Raw genomic sequence first — 18,228 nt, forward strand, 5'->3', positions numbered from 1 at the left:
ACTACTACTACTACTACTACTACTGCCACTACTACCACTATCACTACTACTACTACCACTACTACTACTACTACTACTACTACTGCCACTACTACCACTACTACTACTGCTACTGCCACTACTACTACTGCTACTACCACTACCACTACTACTACTGCCACTACTACCACTACTACTACTGCTACTGCCACTACTACTACTGCTACTGCCACTATCACTACTGCTACTGCCACTACTACTACTGCTACTACCACTACCACTACTGCTACTGCCACTACTACCACTACCACTACTGCTACTGCCACTACTACCACTACCACTACTGCTACTGCCACTACTACTACTAATACTACTGCTACTGTAAGTACGTCTACTACTTCTATTTCTCCTGCTACCGCTACTGATACAACTACTGCTACAACTACTGCTACTACTACTACTACTACTACTACTACTACTACTGCTACTGCTACTGTTGCTGCAGCAGCTACTACTACTACTGCCACTACTACCACTACTACTACTGCTACTGCAACTACGTCTACTACTGCTACTTCCACTGCTACCGCTCCTGCTACTGCTACAACTACTGCTACAACTACTACTACTACTACGACTACTACTAATACTACTACTACTGTTGCTGCTCCTGCTGCTACAGCTACTACTACTGCCACTACTGCTGCTACTACTGCTACCACTGCTGATGACCCGTGAAGATCCGGGTTAGAAAAGGTCTCTCTCGATGCTCATGATGTCGATCACTGGATTATCTGGTCTAGACACAATTATTTACAGACCGCCGTCAGCTGGAATATTGCTGAGTGCGGCGTTAATCAACAAACAAACAATAACTACGACGCTGCTGCTGCTGCTACTACTACCACAATAATAATAATAAGAAGAAGAAGAAGAAGAAGAAGAAGAAGAAGAAGAAGAAGAAGAATTATCATCACAGATATATATTAAAACATCAGCCATCAGTATATGATCCTCCCCATCGCGGGATAAGAAATATTCGAGATGAGCAAATATTCGAGATAAGCAACATTCGAGATAAGCAATATTCGCCACTGACTACGATCCGGTTTTTCTCGGACTGCATCTTAGAGACGGTTAAAGCGAAAGTTCTTGGGGTGCTGTCGGCTGCCATGATGTTTTCCCGCCATTTAAACTGCATCATTGGTCAGGTCGCTCCAGAACAGGACATCCTTCCAAGGAAAGGGAGCTAACAGACTTTAAAAGCTCAGTTGCTACCCTTGCCGAACCAGGAGTTATAATTTGGCTGAACTGACGAGTATCGTCCAATCAAAATCCCGTAACGATATCGACATCCGGTTCATAAACAACAGGGCAACCGTCTTGTCGAAATCGTTTGATTGCAGGGTTTGCAGAACATGTGTACTGTCGACTGGGCGTCAACAGATATTTTACAAATCTGTACATGTTTGTAATCAAGGTGATCAAGTGGCATGATGCATTCGCGAGGTAAAGTCCGTTGCATGGCGATAATGATCTTCTTTATCGATTAGATGACAGACTGCCGACATTTTGTTTGAAGTAAATGCAAGTGATGGGAGAGGTGGAATCTGATTGGTCAGTAGGAGGGATAAAGACGGGCCATAACTCGCAATCGCCACTGGTTTCGCTTCAATCGAACCCAGAAATTCCAGCCTAGTTCGCCACTTGGTGGAAACTGGACTATCAAAGTCAGTTAACTCCCTTGTCTTGGGGCGATGGAACAGAAGGACAAGAGGTAGGATTGAAGAAAATGTCGGATAAGTATTCAATGACCCTACGTCGATACGATGCATTAATCGTTAATGAAGTTAACAAATTAAGCTATTCATCCTCACGTACGCTTTTGAGGTCATGTGAGTCAAGATGTCAGATTTGACAAGACAGCTATCCTCGATGTACTCCCTAACATATAAATGTAACTTCACAGAATGAGGGGGGCACGGGTGGCCCAGTCGTCTAAGGCGCCGCGATTCGCTGTGCAGAGTTGCGTCCCTTGGGCACGCCAGAAACCTATGATTGTTGGTTCGAATCCCGGTTCGCCCCGATTATGTTTCTAGGTTTGTCAGCACCATACCCGTGCTCGTGGGTTTCACCGAAGTGGTAAACGTCTGAGACCTGCATCACTTCGGGCTTTCCTCCCACATTAAGCTGACACGCCGTGATATAACTGGAATACTGTTAAAAGCGGCGTTAAACCCAACTCACTCACTCCCTCACAGAATGAGAAATGAGAATGGAAGTCGCAGTAAATACCAACTGAACTATTGTCCAAAGTATGAGGTGCCTTCAAGACCATTGTGACCAGCAATGACCTTATGGATGGAAAATCACAATTTGCCTTTTCATTATATTTTAAAACTACAGTACCTTCGGAACACAGAAAAACAATTCACAAGCTTCAAATCATATTTATAACAGATATACATTATATTAATCATTTGCGTTAAATTTTCCGTCTGATAACTGTTTAAGTAAAACTAAGTATAGTAGAAATGTATGCCGAAAGGTTTTGCAATAATGCTTTTATTACATTCGAGCTAGCGACAGAAAAATAACATATTTTTGCAGTCCGCACCCATGGCGGTATTCACTGAAGTACTATAAGTTGACGTCATACGTCTTTATGACGTCATAACACAATTGTATCCTGGCATCTGTTTTTCCTGCCGGGTCACAAATAGTCGGTAAGCTACATCCTCGCCCTCATCAGTTAGTATAGGTGAGCTTCAGTACCTATGTTGTTAATGTTGATTAGACCTGCATAATACGATAAGCATCACTTGAATACACCCAGCTGTTGCCAAAGGCAATTTATCACAATTGACGATGTGACAATCACGTCAGACAGTATTCATAAATTCTTCTGGAGTTCTGTACATTATAATGTGTTTGCAGCAACTGGCACAGCCGTCTAGAAAGTGTAAGTTTTACAATGTAATGTACATTTAGATTGATGTATCCCGCGTGTTAAACGAGTGGTGGTGTTTTTGTTAACGTAAGTACATGATGGCCTCATCGTTAATTCATCACTTGTAATTGCTTCCATCACAGATAGGACTTTGTCTGCTGGTACCACTCGTATTCCCCCGATGACGCCCTCAGCCTCACCTGTACACAGCTTCTGATATATACCCTTTAGACAGGTAAGGGATATTAGGAATACTGAATAACTGAATATTTCTGAAATTGTAAGATATGTCCGTTTGTACAACAGTTGTATGATAGTCATGAGATAATTGGGAACGCTTTACAACAGGTAGTGAAGTATGACAATAGATGTTATGTCGACAGGTGGATGGGGAATTTCGAAATGGACGTTTTCGGATCAGTAGTAATATAATAATGTGTCAGCCAATCATTCATTTGATTGTGCATACTGCGTATGATTCTTCAAATGGCAATTGGGGGGGGGGGGGGGGTATCCATTTCCTCTTACAACGCCTGGTCAAGTTCTGCCAACGTGGTGGGCGGTCTGTGACGTTGGTGCACACGTTTTCCTATCATGTCCCAGATGTTTTCAATGGGGGAAAGGTTTGGGCTCATAGCTGGTCTTGGCATTCTACCGAGGTTCTGCTACTGGAGGTGAGCATTGACAATTCGTGCTCGGTGAACGCGGGCGTTGTCGTCCTGAGAAACAAAACATCGACCCACACGCCTTGCAACGGGACAACAAAGGGTGTCGGTCTCTTGTCCCGATAGTACTGTCCAGTGACTCTTCCTTGTACAGTATGGGGCGGGTACGCCCAATCATAGTGATGCCACCCCACACCATAACGGATCCACCGACAAAGCTGTCCTGAGGTCTCAGGTCGACATCGGCTTGACGTTCATTTAGATGACGCCAAACAAGACAATGCCTGGAAGTACAAAGCGAAACGGGGCTCATCTGAAAACATGACACGTGACCAGCGAGGCTTACCCCAGTTTCGACGTTGTGCACACTATTGAGGTCTATTGGCAACATGACGATTTGTACGGGGCGACACAACACGTCGTCGAGCATGGGATGCGCTGCCTGTAGACTGTGATTTCTTATCGTCTGAACCGTAACTCGTACTCAAGTAGCCTTGTGAAAGTTGATTAGCGTTTGAGTTCGATTTCGTGGAGCCTGGTTTTGGATCAATCGATCATGGACTATGGTCGTTGAGCTGCAACGTCCTGGACGGGGTCGAACGTCAACATGTTGGGTTTGTTGTGTCCTCTTCCAACGTTTCAATCACAGACTTGTCTTCTTTAACCTTCTGTGCCTTTTCTCTATATCTATCTCCCCCTCTCTCTCTCTCTCCCCATCTCTCTCTCTTCTCTCCCCTCTTTCTCTCGCCTCTTTCTCTATCGTGTCTCTCTCACCTCTCTCTATCCCCACTCTCTCTCTTCCCTCTTTCTCTCTCGCCTCTCTCCCCCTCTATCTTGTCTCTCCCCTCTCTTCTTCTCTGGCCTCTCTCCCTATCTCTGTCCCCCTCTCTCTCCCCCTCTCTCTCTCTCTCCCCATCTCTCTCTTCTCTCCCATCTTTCTCTCCCCTCTTTCTCTATCCTGTCTCTCTCACCTCTCTCTATCCACACTCTCTCTTTCCCCTCGCTCTCTCGCGCCTTTCTCTCTTCTTCCCCTCCCCCTCTCTCTCCCTCTGTCATTATTATATACCTCCCTCCTCTCTCTCCCCCTCTCTCTCCCTCTGTCATTATTATATACCTCCCTCCTCTCTCTCCCCCCTTTCTCTCTCCCCCTCTCTCTCCCTCTGTCATTATTATATACCTCCCTCCTCTCTCTCCCCCTCTCCCCCCCCTCTCTACCTCTGTCATTATTATATACCTCCCTCCTCTCCCCCCCCTCTCTCTCCCTCTGTCATTATGATATACCTCCCTCCTCTCTCTCCCCCCTCTCTCTCCCTCTGTCATTATTATATACCTCCCTCCTCTCCCCCCCTCTCTCTCCCTCTGTCATTATGATATACCTCCCTCCTCTCTCTCCCCCTCTCTCTACCTCTGTCATTATTATATACCTCCCTCCTCTCTCCCCCCCCCTCTCTACCTCCCGCTGTCATTATTATATACCTCCCTCCTCTCCCCCCCCCCCCTCTCTCTCCCTCTGTCATTTTGATATACCTCCCTCCTCTCTCTCCCCCCTCTCTCTCCCCCTGTCATTATTATATACCTCCCTCCTCTCTCTCCCTCCCCCTCTCTCTCCCTCTGTCATTATTATATACCTCCCTCCTCTCTCTCCCCCTCTCCCCCCCCCTCTCTCCCTCTGTCATTATTATATACCTCCCTCCTCTCCCCCCTCTCTCTCCCTTTGTCATTATGATATACCTCCCTCCTCCCTCTCCCCCCCTCTCTCTCCCTCTGTCTTTATTATATACCTCCCTCCTCTCTCTCCACCCCCTCTCTCTCCCTCTTTCATTATCATATACCTCCCTCCTCCTCCCCCTCTCTCTCCCTCTGTCATTATCATATACCTCCCTCCCCCCCCCCTCTTTCTCCCTCTGTCATTACCATATACCTCCCTCCTCTCTCTCCCCCTCTCTCTCTCCCTCTGTCATTATTATATACCTCCCTCCTCTCTCTCCCCCCTCTCTCTCCCTCTCTCATTATTATATACCTCCCTCCTCTCTCTCCCCCCTCTCTCTCCCTCTGTCATTATTATATACCTCCCTCCTCTCTCCCCCCCCTCTCTCTCCCTCTCTCATTATTATATACCTCCCTCCTCTCTCTCCCTCTGTCATTATTATATACCTCCCTCCTATCTCTCCCCCCTCTCTCTCCCTCTCTCATTATTATATACCTCCCTCCTCTCTCTCCCCCCTCTCTCTCCCTCTGTCATTATTATATACCTCCCTCCTCTCTCTCCCTCCCTCCCTTCACTCTCCCTCTGTCATTATGATATACCTCCCTCCTCTCTCTCTCCCCTCACTCTCTCTGTCATTATGATATACCTCCCCCCTCTCTCTCCCTCTGTCATTATTATATCCCTCCCTCCTCTCTCTCCCCTCCTCTCTCTCCCTCTGTCATTATTATATCCCTCCCTCCTCTCTCTCCCTCCCCCTCTCTCTCCCTCTGTCATTATTATATACCTCCCTCCTCTCTCTCCCCCTCTCCCCCCCCTCTCTCCCTCTGTCATTATTATATACCTCCCTCCTCTCCCCCCTCTCTCTCCCTCTGTCATTATGATATACCTACCTCCTCTCTCTCCCCCCCTCTCTCTCCCTCTGTCTTTATTATATACCTCCCTCCTCTCTCTCCACCCCCTCTCTCTCCCTCTGTCATTATCATATACCTCCCTCCTCCTCCCCCTCTCTCTCCCTCTGTCATTATCATATACCTCCCTCCCCCCCCTCTTTCTCCCTCTGTCATTACCATATACCTCCCTCCTCTCTCTCCCCCTCTCTCTCTCCCTCTGTCATTATCATATACCTCCCTCCTACCCCCCTCTCTCTCCCTTTGTCATTATTATAAACCTCCCTCCTCTCTCTCCCTCTGTCATTATGATATACCTCCCTCCTCTCTCTCCCCCCTCTCTCTCCCTCTCTCATTATTATATACCTCCCTCCTCTCTCTCCCTCCTCTCTCTCCCTCTGTCATTATTATATACCTCCCTCCTCTCTCTCCCCCTCTCTCTCCCTCTGTCATTATTATATACCTCCCTCCTCTCTCTCCCCCCTCTCTCTCCCTCTGTCATTATTATATACCTCCCTCCTCTCTCTCCCCCCTCTCTCTCCCTCTGTCATTATTATATACCTCCCTCCTCTCCCCCCCTCTCTCTCCCTCTGTCATTATGATATACCTCCCTTCCCTCTCTCCCCCCTCTCTCTCCCTCTGTCATTATGATATACCTCCCTCCTCTCTCTCCCTCCCTCCCTTCACTCTCCCTCTGTCATTATTATATACCTCCCTCCTCTCTCTCCCCCCTCTCTCTCCCTCTGTCATTATGATATACCTCCCTCCTCTCTCCCCCCTCTCTCTCCCTCTGTCATTATGATATACCTCCCTCCTCTCTCTCCCTCCCTCCCTTCACTCTCCCTCTGTCATTATTATATACCTCCCTCCTCTCTCTCCCCCCTCTCTCTCCCTCTGTCATTATGATATACCTCCCTCCTCTCTCTCCCCCCCTCTCTCTCCCTCTGTCTTTATTATATACCTCCCTCCTCTCTCTCCACCCCCTCTCTCTCCCTCTGTCATTATCATATACCTCCCTCCTCCTCCCCCCCTCTCTCCCTCTGTCATTATCATATACCTCCCTCCCCCCCCCTCTTTCTCCCTCTGTCATTACCATATACCTCCCTCCTCTCTCTCCCCCTCTCTCTCTCCCTCTGTCATTATCATATACCTCCCTCCTACCCCCCTCTCTCTCCCTTTGTCATTATTATAAACCTCCCTCCTCTCTCTCCCTCTGTCATTATGATATACCTCCCTCCTCTCTCTCCCCCCTCTCTCTCCCTCTGTCATTATGATATACCTCCCTCCTCTCTCTCCCCCCTCTCTCTCCCTCTGTCATTATGATATACCTCCCTCCTCTCTCTCCCTCCCTCCCTTCACTCTCCCTCTGTCATTATTATATACCTCCCTCCTCTCTCTCCCCCCTCTCTCTCCCTCTGTCATTATTATATACCTCCCTCCTCTCTCTCCCCCCTCTCTCTCCCTCTGTCATTATGATATACCTCCCTTCCCTCTCTCCCCCCTCTCTCTCCCTCTCTCATTATTATATACCTCCCTCCTCTCTCTCCCCCCTCTCTCTCCCTCTGTCATTATTATATACCTCCCTCCTCTCTCTCCCCCCTCTCTCTCCCTCTGTCATTATTATATACCTCCCTCCTCTCTCTCCCCCCTCTCTCTCCCTCTCTCATTATTATATACCTCCCTTCCCTCTCTCCCCCCTCTCTCTCCCTCTCTCATTATTATATACCTCCCTCCTCTCTCTCCCCCCTCTCTCTCCCTCTGTCATTATTATATACCTCCCTCCTCTCTCTCCCCCCTCTCTCTCCCTCTGTCATTATTATATACCTCCCTCCTCTCTCTCCCCCCTCTCTCTCCCTCTCTCATTATTATATACCTCCCTCCTCTCTCTCCCCCCTCTCTCTCCCTCTGTCATTATTATATACCTCCCTCCTCTCTCTCCCTCCCTCCCTTCACTCTCCCTCTGTCATTATGATATACCTCCTTCCTCTCTCTCTCCCCTCTCTCTCTCTGTCATTATGATATACCTCCCCCCTCTCTCTCCCTCTGTCATTATTATATCCCTCCCTCCTCTCTCTCCCCTCCTCTCTCTCCCTCTGTCATTATTATATCCCTCCCTCCTCTCTCTCCCCTCCTCTCTCTCCCTCTGTCATTATTATATACCTCCCCCCTCTCTCTCCCTCTCTCATTATTATATACCTCCCTTCCCTCTCTCCCCTCCTCTCTCTCCCTCTGTCATTATTATATCCCTCCCTCCTCTCTCTCCCCTCCTCTCTCTCCCTCTGTCATTATTATATACCTCCCTCCTCTCTCTCCCCTCCTCTCTCTCCCTCTGTCATTATTATATCCCTCCCTCCTCTCTCTCCCTCTCTCATTATTATATACCTCCCTTCCCTCTCTCCCCTCCTCTCTCTCCCTCTGTCATTATTATATCCCTCCCTCCTCTCTCTCCCCTCCTCTCTCTCCCTCTGTCATTATTATATACCTCCCTCCTCTCTCTCCCCTCCTCTCTCTCCCTCTGTCATTATTATATCCCTCCCTCCTCTCTCTCCCTCTCTCATTATTATATACCTCCCTTCCCTCTCTCCCCTCCTCTCTCTCCCTCTGTCATTATTATATCCCTCCCTCCTCTCTCTCCCCTCCTCTCTCTCCCTCTGTCATTATTATATACCTCCCTTCCCTCTCTCCCCCCTCTCTCTCCCTCTGTCATTATTATATACCTCCCCCCTCTCTCTCCCTCTGTCATTATTATATACCTCCCTCCTGTCCCCCCCTCTCTCTCCCTCTGTCATTATGATATACCTCCCTCCTCTCTCTCCCCCTCTCTCTCCCTCTGTCATTATTATATACCTCCCTCCTCTCCCCCCCTCTCTCTCCCTCTGTCATTATGATATACCTCCCTCCTCTCTCTCCCCCCCTCTCTCTCCCTCTGTCTTTATTATATACCTCCCTCCTCTCTCTCCACCCCCTCTCTCTCCCTCTGTCATTATCATATACCTCCCTCCTCCTCCCCCTCTCTCTCCCTCTGTCATTATCATATACCTCCCTCCCCCCCTCTTTCTCCCTCTGTCATTACCATATACCTCCCTCCTCTCTCTCCCCCTCTCTCTCTCCCTCTGTCATTATTATATACCTCCCTCCTCCCCCCCCTCTTTCTCCCTCTGTCATTACCATATACCTCCCTCCTCTCTCTCCCCCTCTCTCTCTCCCTCTGTCATTATTATATACCTCCCTTCCCTCTCTCCCCCCTCTCTCTCCCTCTCTCATTATTATATACCTCCCTCCTCTCTCTCCCCCCTCTCTCTCCCTCTGTCATTATTATATACCTCCCTGCTCTCTCTCCCTCCCTCCCTTCACTCTCCCTATGTCATTATGATATACCTCCCTCCTCTCTCTCTCCCCTCTCTCTCTCTGTCATTATGATATACCTCCCCCCTCTCTCTCCCTCTGTCATTATTATATCCCTCCCTCCTCTCTCTCCCCTCCTCTCTCTCCCTCTGTCATTATTATATCCCTCCCTCCTCTCTCTCCCCTCCTCTCTCTCTCTGTCATTATTATATACCTCCCTCCTCTCTCTCCCCTCCTCTCTCTCCCTCTGTCATTATTATATCCCTCCCTCCTCTCTCTCCCTCTGTCATTATTATATCCCTCCCTCCTCTCTCTCCCCTCCTCTCTCTCCCTCTGTCATTATTATATCCCTCCCTCCTCTCTCTCCCCTCCTCTCTCTCCCTCTGTCATTATTATATACCTCCCTCCTCTCTCTCCCTCCCTCCCTTCACTCTCCCTCTGTCATTATGATATACCTCCCTCCTCTCTCTCCCCCCTCTCTCTCTCTGTCATTATGATATACCTCCCCCCTCTCTCTCCCTCTGTCATTATTATATCCCTCCCTCCTCTCTCTCCCCTCCTCTCTCTCCCTCTGTCATTATTATATCCCTCCCTCCTCTCTCTCCCCTCCTCTCTCTACCTCTGTCATTATTATATACCTGCCTCCTCTCTCTCCCTACCTGCCTTCACTCTCCCTATGTCATTATGATATACCTCCCTCCTCTCTCTCCCCCCTCTCTCTCTCTCTGTCATTATGATATACCTCCCCCCTCTCTCTCCCTCTGTCATTATTATATCCCTCCCTCCTCTCTCTCCCCTCCTCTCTCTCCCTCTGTCATTATTATATACCTCCCTCCTCTCTCTCTCTCCCTCCCTTCACTCTCCCTCTGTCATTATGATATACCTGCCTCCTCTCTCTCCACCTCTCTCTCTCTGTCATTATGATATACCTCCCCCCTCTCTCTCCCTCTCTCATTATTATATACCTCCCTCCTCTCTCTCCCCCCTCTCTCTCCCTCTGTCATTATTATATACCTCCCTCCTCTCTCTCCCTCCCTCCCTTCACTCTCCCTCTGTCATTATGATATACCTCCCTCCTCTCTCTCTCCCCTCTCTCTCTCTGTCATTATGATATACCTCCCCCCTCTCTCTCCCTCTGTCATTATTATATGCCTCCCTCCTCTCTCTCCCCTCCTCTCTCTCCCTCTGTCATTATTATATCCCTCCCTCCTCTCTCTCCCCTCCTCTCTCTCCCTCTGTCATTATTATATACCTCCCCCCTCTCTCTCCCTCTCTCATTATTATATACCTCCCTTCCCTCTCTCCCCTCCTCTCTCTCCCTCTGTCATTATTATATCCCTCCCTCCTCTCTCTCCCCTCCTCTCTCTCCCTCTGTCATTATTATATACCTCCCTCCTCTCTCTCCCCTCCTCTCTCTCCCTCTGTCATTATTATATCCCTCCCTCCTCTCTCTCCCTCTGTCATTATTATATCCCTCCCTCCTCTCTCTCCCCTCCTCTCTCTCCCTCTGTCATTATTATATACCTCCCTCCTCTCTCTCCCCTCCTCTCTCTCCCTCTGTCATTATTATATCCCTCCCTCCTCTCTCTCCCTCTCTCATTATTATATACCTCCCTTCCCTCTCTCCCCCCTCTCTCTCCCTCTCTCATTATTATATACCTCCCTCCTCTCTCTCCCCCCTCTCTCTCCCTCTGTCATTATTATATACCTCCCTGCTCTCTCTCCCTCCCTCCCTTCACTCTCCCTATGTCATTATGATATACCTCCCTCCTCTCTCTCTCCCCTCTCTCTCTCTGTCATTATGATATACCTCCCCCCTCTCTCTCCCTCTGTCATTATTATATCCCTCCCTCCTCTCTCTCCCCTCCTCTCTCTCCCTCTGTCATTATTATATCCCTCCCTCCTCTCTCTCCCCTCCTCTCTCTCCCTCTGTCATTATTATATACCTCCCTCCTCTCTCTCCCCCCTCTCTCTCTCTGTCATTATGATATCCCTCCCTCCTCTCTCTCCCCCCTCTCTCTCTCTGTCATTATGATATCCCTCCCTCCTCTCTCTCCCCTCCTCTCTCTCCCTCTGTCATTATTATATCCCTCCCTCCTCTCTCTCCCCTCCTCTCTCTCCCTCTGTCATTATTATATCCCTCCCTCCTCTCTCTCCCCTCCTCTCTCTCCCTCTGTCATTATTATATACCTCCCTCCTCTCTCTCCCCTCCTCTCTCTCCCTCTGTCATTATTATATCCCTCCCTCCTCTCTCTCCCTCTGTCATTATTATATCCCTCCCTCCTCTCTCTCCCCTCCTCTCTCTCCCTCTGTCATTATTATATCCCTCCCTCCTCTCTCTCCCCTCCTCTCTCTCCCTCTGTCATTATTATATACCTCCCTCCTCTCTCTCCCTCCCTCCCTTCACTCTCCCTCTGTCATTATGATATACCTCCCTCCTCTCTCTCCCCCCTCTCTCTCTCTGTCATTATGATATACCTCCCCCCTCTCTCTCCCTCTGTCATTATTATATCCCTCCCTCCTCTCTCTCCCCTCCTCTCTCTCCCTCTGTCATTATTACATCCCTCCCTCCTCTCTCTCCTTTCCTCTCTCTCCCTCTGTCATTATTATATCCCTCCCTCCTCTCTCTCCCTCCTCTCTCTCTCCCTCTGTCATTATTATATCCCTCCCTCCTCTCTCCTCCCCCTCTCTCTCCCTCTGTCATTATTATATCCCTCCCTCCCCTCTCTCCCTCCCCTCTCTCTCCCTCTGTCATTATTTTATCCCTCCCTCCTCTCTCTCCCCTCTCTCTCCCTCTGTCATTATTTTATCCCTCCCTCCTCTCTCTCCCCTCTCTCTCCCTCTGTCATTAATTTATCCCTCCCTCCTCTCTCCCTCCCCTCTCTCTCCCTCTGTCATTATTTTATCCCTCCCTCCTCTCTCTCCCCTCCTCTTTCTCCCTCTGTCATTATTATATCCTTCCCTCCTCTCTATCCCTCTGTCATTATTATATCCCTCCCTCCTCTCTCTCCCCTCCTCTCTCTCCCTCTGTCATTATTATATCCCTCTCTCCTCTCTCTCCCCTCCTCTCTCTCCCTCTGTCATTATTATATCCCTCCCTCCTCTCTCTCCCCTCCTCTTTCTCCCTCTGTCATTATTATATCCCTCCCCCCTCTCTCTCCCTCTGTCATTATTATATCCCTCCCTCCTCTCTCTCCCCTCCTCTCTCTCCCTCTGTCATTATTATATCCCTCCCTCCTCTCTCTCCCCTCCTCTCTCTCCCTCTGTCATTATTATATCCCTCCCTCCTCTCTCCCTCCCCCTCTCTCTCCCTCTGTCATTATTATATCCCTCCCTCCCCTCTCTCCCTCCCCCTCTCTCTCCCTCTGTCATTATTATATCCCTCCCTCCTCTCTCCCTCCCCCTCTCTCTCCCTCTGTCATTACTATATACCTCCCTCCCTCCTCTCTCCCTCCCCCTCTCTCTCCCTCTGTCATTATTATATCCCTCCCTCCTCTCTCCCTCCCCCTCTCTCTCCCTCTGTCATTATTATATCCCTCCCGCCCCTCTCTCCCTCCCTCCCTCTCTCCCTCTGTCATTATTTTATCCCTCCCTCCCCTCTCTCCCTCCCCCTCTCTCTCCCTCTGTCATTATTATATACCTCCCTCCCCTCTCTCCCTCCCTCCCCCCTCTCTCTCCTCTGTCATTATTATATACCTCCTTCCCCTCTCTCCCTCCCCCTCTCCCTCTGTCATTATTATATACCTCCCTCCCCTCTCCCCCTCCCCCTCTGTCATTATTATATACCTCCCTCCCCTCTCTCCCTCCCCCTCTCTCTCCCTCTGTCCTTATTATATACCTCCCTCCCCTCACTCCTTCCCCCTCTCCCTCTGTCATTATTATATACCTCCCTCCCCTCTCTCCCTCCCTCTCTCCCTCTGTCATTACTATATACCTCCCTCCCCTCTCTCTCTCCCCCTCTGTCATTACTATATACCTCCCTCCCCTCTCTTTCTCCCCCTCTCTCTCCCTGTGTCATTATTATATACCTCCCTCCCCTCTCTCCCTCCCCCTCTCTCTCTCTCTGTGTCATTATTATATCCCTCCCTCCCCTCTCTCCCTCCCTCTCTCCCTCTGTCATTATTATATACCTCCCTCCCCTCTCTCCCTCCTCTCTCTCCCTGTCATTATTATATACCTCCCCCTCTCTCCCTCCCTCTCTCCCTCTGTCATTATTATATACCTCCCTCCCCTCTCTCTCTCCTCCTCTCTCTCCCTCTGTCATTATTATATACCTCCCTCCCCTCTCTCCCTCCCCCTCTCTCTCCCTCTGTCCTTATTATATACCTCCCTCCCCTCTCCCCCTCCCCCTCTGTCATTATTATATACCTCCCTCCCCTCTCTCCCTCCCCCTCTCTCTCCCTCTGTCATTATTATATACCTCCCTCCCCTCTCCCCCTCCCCCTCTGTCATTATTATATACCTCCCTCCCCTCTCTCCCTCCCCCTCTCTCTCCCTCTGTCCTTATTATATACCTCCCTCCCCTCACTCCTTCCCCCTCTCCCTCTGTCATTATTATATACCTCCCTCCCCTCTCTCCCTCCCTCTCTCCCTCTGTCATTACTATATACCTCCCTCCCCTCTCTCTCTCCCCCTCTGTCATTACTATATACCTCCCTCCCCTCTCTTTCTCCCCCTCTCTCTCCCTGTGTCATTATTATATACCTCCCTCCCCTCTCTCCCTCCCCCTCTCTCTCTCTCTGTGTCATTATTATATCCCTCCCTCCCCTCTCTCCCTCCCTCTCTCCCTCTGTCATTATTATATACCTCCCTCCCCTCTCTCTCTCCTCCTCTCTCTCCCTCTGTCATTATTATATACCTCCCTCCCCTCTCTCTCTCCTCCTCTCTCTCCCTCTGTCATTATTATATACCTCCCCCTCTCTCCCTCTCTCTCTCCCTCTGTCATTATTATATACCTCCCTCCCCTCTCTCTCTCCTCCTCTCTCTCCCTCTGTCATTATTATATACCTCCCTCCCCTCTCTCCCCCCTCTCTCTCTCTCTCTGTCATTATTATATACCTCCCTCCCCTCTCTCCCTCCCTCTCTCCCTCTGTCATTATTATATACCTCCCTCCCCTCTCCCCCTCCCCCTCTGTCATTATTATATACCTCCCTCCCCTCTCTCCCTCCCCCTCTCTCTCCCTCTGTCATTATTATATACCTCCCTCCCCTCACTCCTTCCCCCTCTCCCTCTGTCATTATTATATACCTCCCTCCCCTCTCTCCCTCCCTCTCTCCCTCTGTCATTACTATATACCTCCCTCCCCTCTCTCTCTCCCCCTCTGTCATTACTATATACCTCCCTCCCCTCTCTTTCTCCCCCTCTCTCTCCCTGTGTCATTATTATATACCTCCCTCCCCTCTCTCCCTCCCCCTCTCTCTCTCTCTGTGTCATTATTATATACCTCCCTCCCCTCTCTCCCTCCCCCTCTCCCTCTGTCATTATTATATACCTCCCTCCCCTCTCTCCCTCCCTCTCTCCCTCTGTCATTACTATATACCTCCCTCCCCTCTCTCTCTCCTCTCTCTCCCTGTCATTATTATATACCTCCCTCCTCTCTCTCCCTCCCTCTCTCCCTCTGTCATTACTATATACCTCCCTCCCCTCTCTCCCTCCCCATCTCTCTCCCTCTGTCATTATTATATACCTCCCTCCCCTCTCTCCCCCCCTCTCTCTCTCTCTCTCTGTCATTATTATATACCTCCCTCCCCTCTCTCCCCCCCTCTCTCTCTCTCTCTCTGTCATTATTATATACCTCCCTCCCCTCTCTCCCCCCCTCTCTCTCTCTCTCTCTGTCATTATTATATACCTCCCTCCCCTCTCTCCCCCCCTCTCTCTCTCTCCCTCTGTCATTATTATATACCTCCCTCCCCTCTCTCCCCCCCTCTCTCTCTCTCTCTCTGTCATTATTATATACCTCCCTCCCCTCTCTCCCCCCCTCTCTCTCTCTCCCTCTGTCATTATTATATACCTCCCTCCCCTCTCTCCCCCCCTCTCTCTCTCTCTCTCTGTCATTATTATATACCTCCCTCCCCTCTCTCCCCCCCTCTCTCTCTCTCTCTCTGTCATTATTATATACCTCCCTCCCCTCTCTCCCCCCCTCTCTCTCTCTCTCTCTGTCATTATTATATACCTCCCTCCCCTCTCTCCCCCCCTCTCTCTCTCTCCCTCTGTCATTATTATATACCTCCCTCCCCTCTCTCCCCCCCTCTCTCTCTCTCTCTCTGTCATTATTATATACCTCCCTCCCCTCTCTCCCCCCCTCTCTCTCTCTCCCTCTGTCATTATTATATACCTCCCTCCCTTCTCTCCCTCTGTCATTACTATATACCTCCCTCCCCTCTCTCCCTCCCCATCTCTCTCCCTCTGTCATTACTATATACCTCCCTCCCCTCTCTCCCTCCCCATCTCTCTCCCTCTGTCATTATTATATACCTCCCTCCCCTCTCTCCCCCCCCTCTCTCTCTCTCTCTGTCATTATTATATACCTCCCTCCCCTCTCTCCCTCCCCCTCTCCCTCTGTCATTATTATATACCTCCCTCCCCTCTCTCCCTCCCTCTCTCCATCTGTCATTACTATATACCTCCCTCCCCTCCCTCCCCCCCCTCTCCCTCTGTCATTATTATATACCTCCCTCCCCTCTCTCCCTCCCTCTCTCCCTCTCTCTGTCATTATTATATACCTCCCTCCCCTCTCTCCCTCCCCCTCTCTCTCCCTCTGTCATTATTATATACCTCCCTCCCCTCTCTCCCCCCTCTCTCTCTCTCTCTGTCATTATTATATACCTCCCTCCCCTCTCTCCCCCCCCCCCCTCTCCCTCTGTCATTATTATATACCTCCCTCCCCTCTCTCCCTCCCTCTCTCCCTCTGTCATTACTATATACCTCCCTCCCCTCTCTCCCTCCCTCTCTCCCTCTGTCATTACTATATACCTCCCTCCCCTCTCTCCCTCCCTCTCTCCCTCTGTCATTACTATATACCTCCCTCCCCTCTCTCCCACCTCACGGCACATGTCCTGCTGAAGGCGATGAGGTACGTGTGTATGTGACGACACTACCACACCAATAGTGTGTCCATTAGCATAATGTCCAGTCTTTGGAACATACAGGTGAAGACATTGGTTGGATACCAAATGCCATGGTTCACTTGCAATATATTTACCCTAACAACGACTGTAAATGCTTGGTGTAAAGACCGCAAAGTCTGTGCCAGCATGCGATATGTCAGTGGTTATCTATCTATATGTATATGTATATGTATTTACATTATTCATCCACAAATTCATGAAACCTCGTGGTGTAAATGTACGGTTTGTGGCGATGCATGCTGACACAGATGAGACACATGATCCACTCAGTGTGATCTATATAAATTCATAGAAACATATAGAGCAGTATGTACATTTAGAAGAGGTGTTTCCAATGTGTATCACTTAATGAATGACAAAACTAACAATCTGTCGAATGTAACCACAGAGTGTCTTTATTCTTATCACGATATTCCGTACGGGATTTTCAAAATTTACACGCTAATCCTGCTCGAGAAAAATGGTGCATCTCTAGTCATGGATATATGACGTCACATGTGATGCGTTCATGGGCGTCAAATCTCAGAATGTTCCTTTGTGCAATATAATATAAATATGAATATGAGCATTGTTTCATATATTAAACAACATGTATGGTATCCGCGTTTCATTTGGCGGTGAGTATATATATATACACAGCAAACTACATTTATAACTGACGGATGTAACGAACTATTGGTGATGTACATTTGCCGTATATATTTCCGTACATTTGCTTAAAACGAACTACGGTTATAGCGAACTAAACATAATGGTCCCTTTGAGCTCGTTATAACCGTAGTTTACTGTATATATATTTGGTACCCCGGATGTCGAACCCTGATAAGTGGTATTCAAGATGTCACCTACAGTAAACTACGGTTATAACGAACACGCTTATAACGAACTGACGGATATAACGAACTTACTTTTTAGTCCCGACTCTTTGCTGTGGTTATGCTGTATATATGCTTATAACGAACTACGGTTATAACGAACTAGAAATAGCAGTCCCTTTGAGTTCGTTATAACCGTAGTTTACTGTACTTAATTATTTGACCGAAATAAGTCCAACTACTTCATGTAGACATGCGTCATCAGCACTATTTTGGGCACGATCTGAATGTCATGTCAGTAAAAACACGTATCTAACCCCCTTACATGTACACAAAGAGTAGCGATTAATTTCGCTATTAATGACTCAGTGAGTTTGTTACTCGAGACTGTTCTACAGTGTTGTGTTGTTTGCACGAAGGCGATACAGCCATATAGTGATAGATTATACACGTGTTCGACTTCATGTGTTGCCAAGGTGTATCACTAGACATGTAGAAGTGGTTGTGTGGTGGGATGCACACACAGCCACGTATCACTCACCGTACGTTGTCTTGTTGCAGACTTTGACCGCATACACGGATGGCCACGCGACGGGTCAAGGCCGTGGATAGCGTGACAATGCATGCAAGCCTCCCATATCACAGCGTGTCGTGGTTGTAGAGGGTGCAGTTAGTGTAGCTACGTCGTTGAAGGATCGGGAGTAGATCACAACAGTTACATTCCTGCCTCGGACGCCTGCCGGGTAGATTT

The 18,228-nt window shown here is 49.0% G+C and overlaps 1 long non-coding RNA gene across 1 annotated transcript in view; it reads right to left on the bottom strand.

The window, feature by feature from the left end:
* LOC125372515 overlaps positions 1–18,130 on the bottom strand; it is a 27,466-nt gene extending 9,336 nt beyond the window's left edge. The window contains exon 1 of the long non-coding RNA XR_007218170.1: positions 18,019–18,130. This is a non-coding gene — a long non-coding RNA (uncharacterized LOC125372515). The remainder of the gene's footprint in view (positions 1–18,018) is intronic.
* Between the last annotated feature and the right edge of the window lie 98 nt (positions 18,131–18,228).

This window comes from Haliotis rufescens, unplaced genomic scaffold (assembly GCF_023055435.1).
Source record: "Haliotis rufescens isolate VD_foot unplaced genomic scaffold, xgHalRufe1.0.p SCAF_41, whole genome shotgun sequence".
NCBI lineage: Eukaryota > Metazoa > Mollusca > Gastropoda > Lepetellida > Haliotidae > Haliotis > Haliotis rufescens.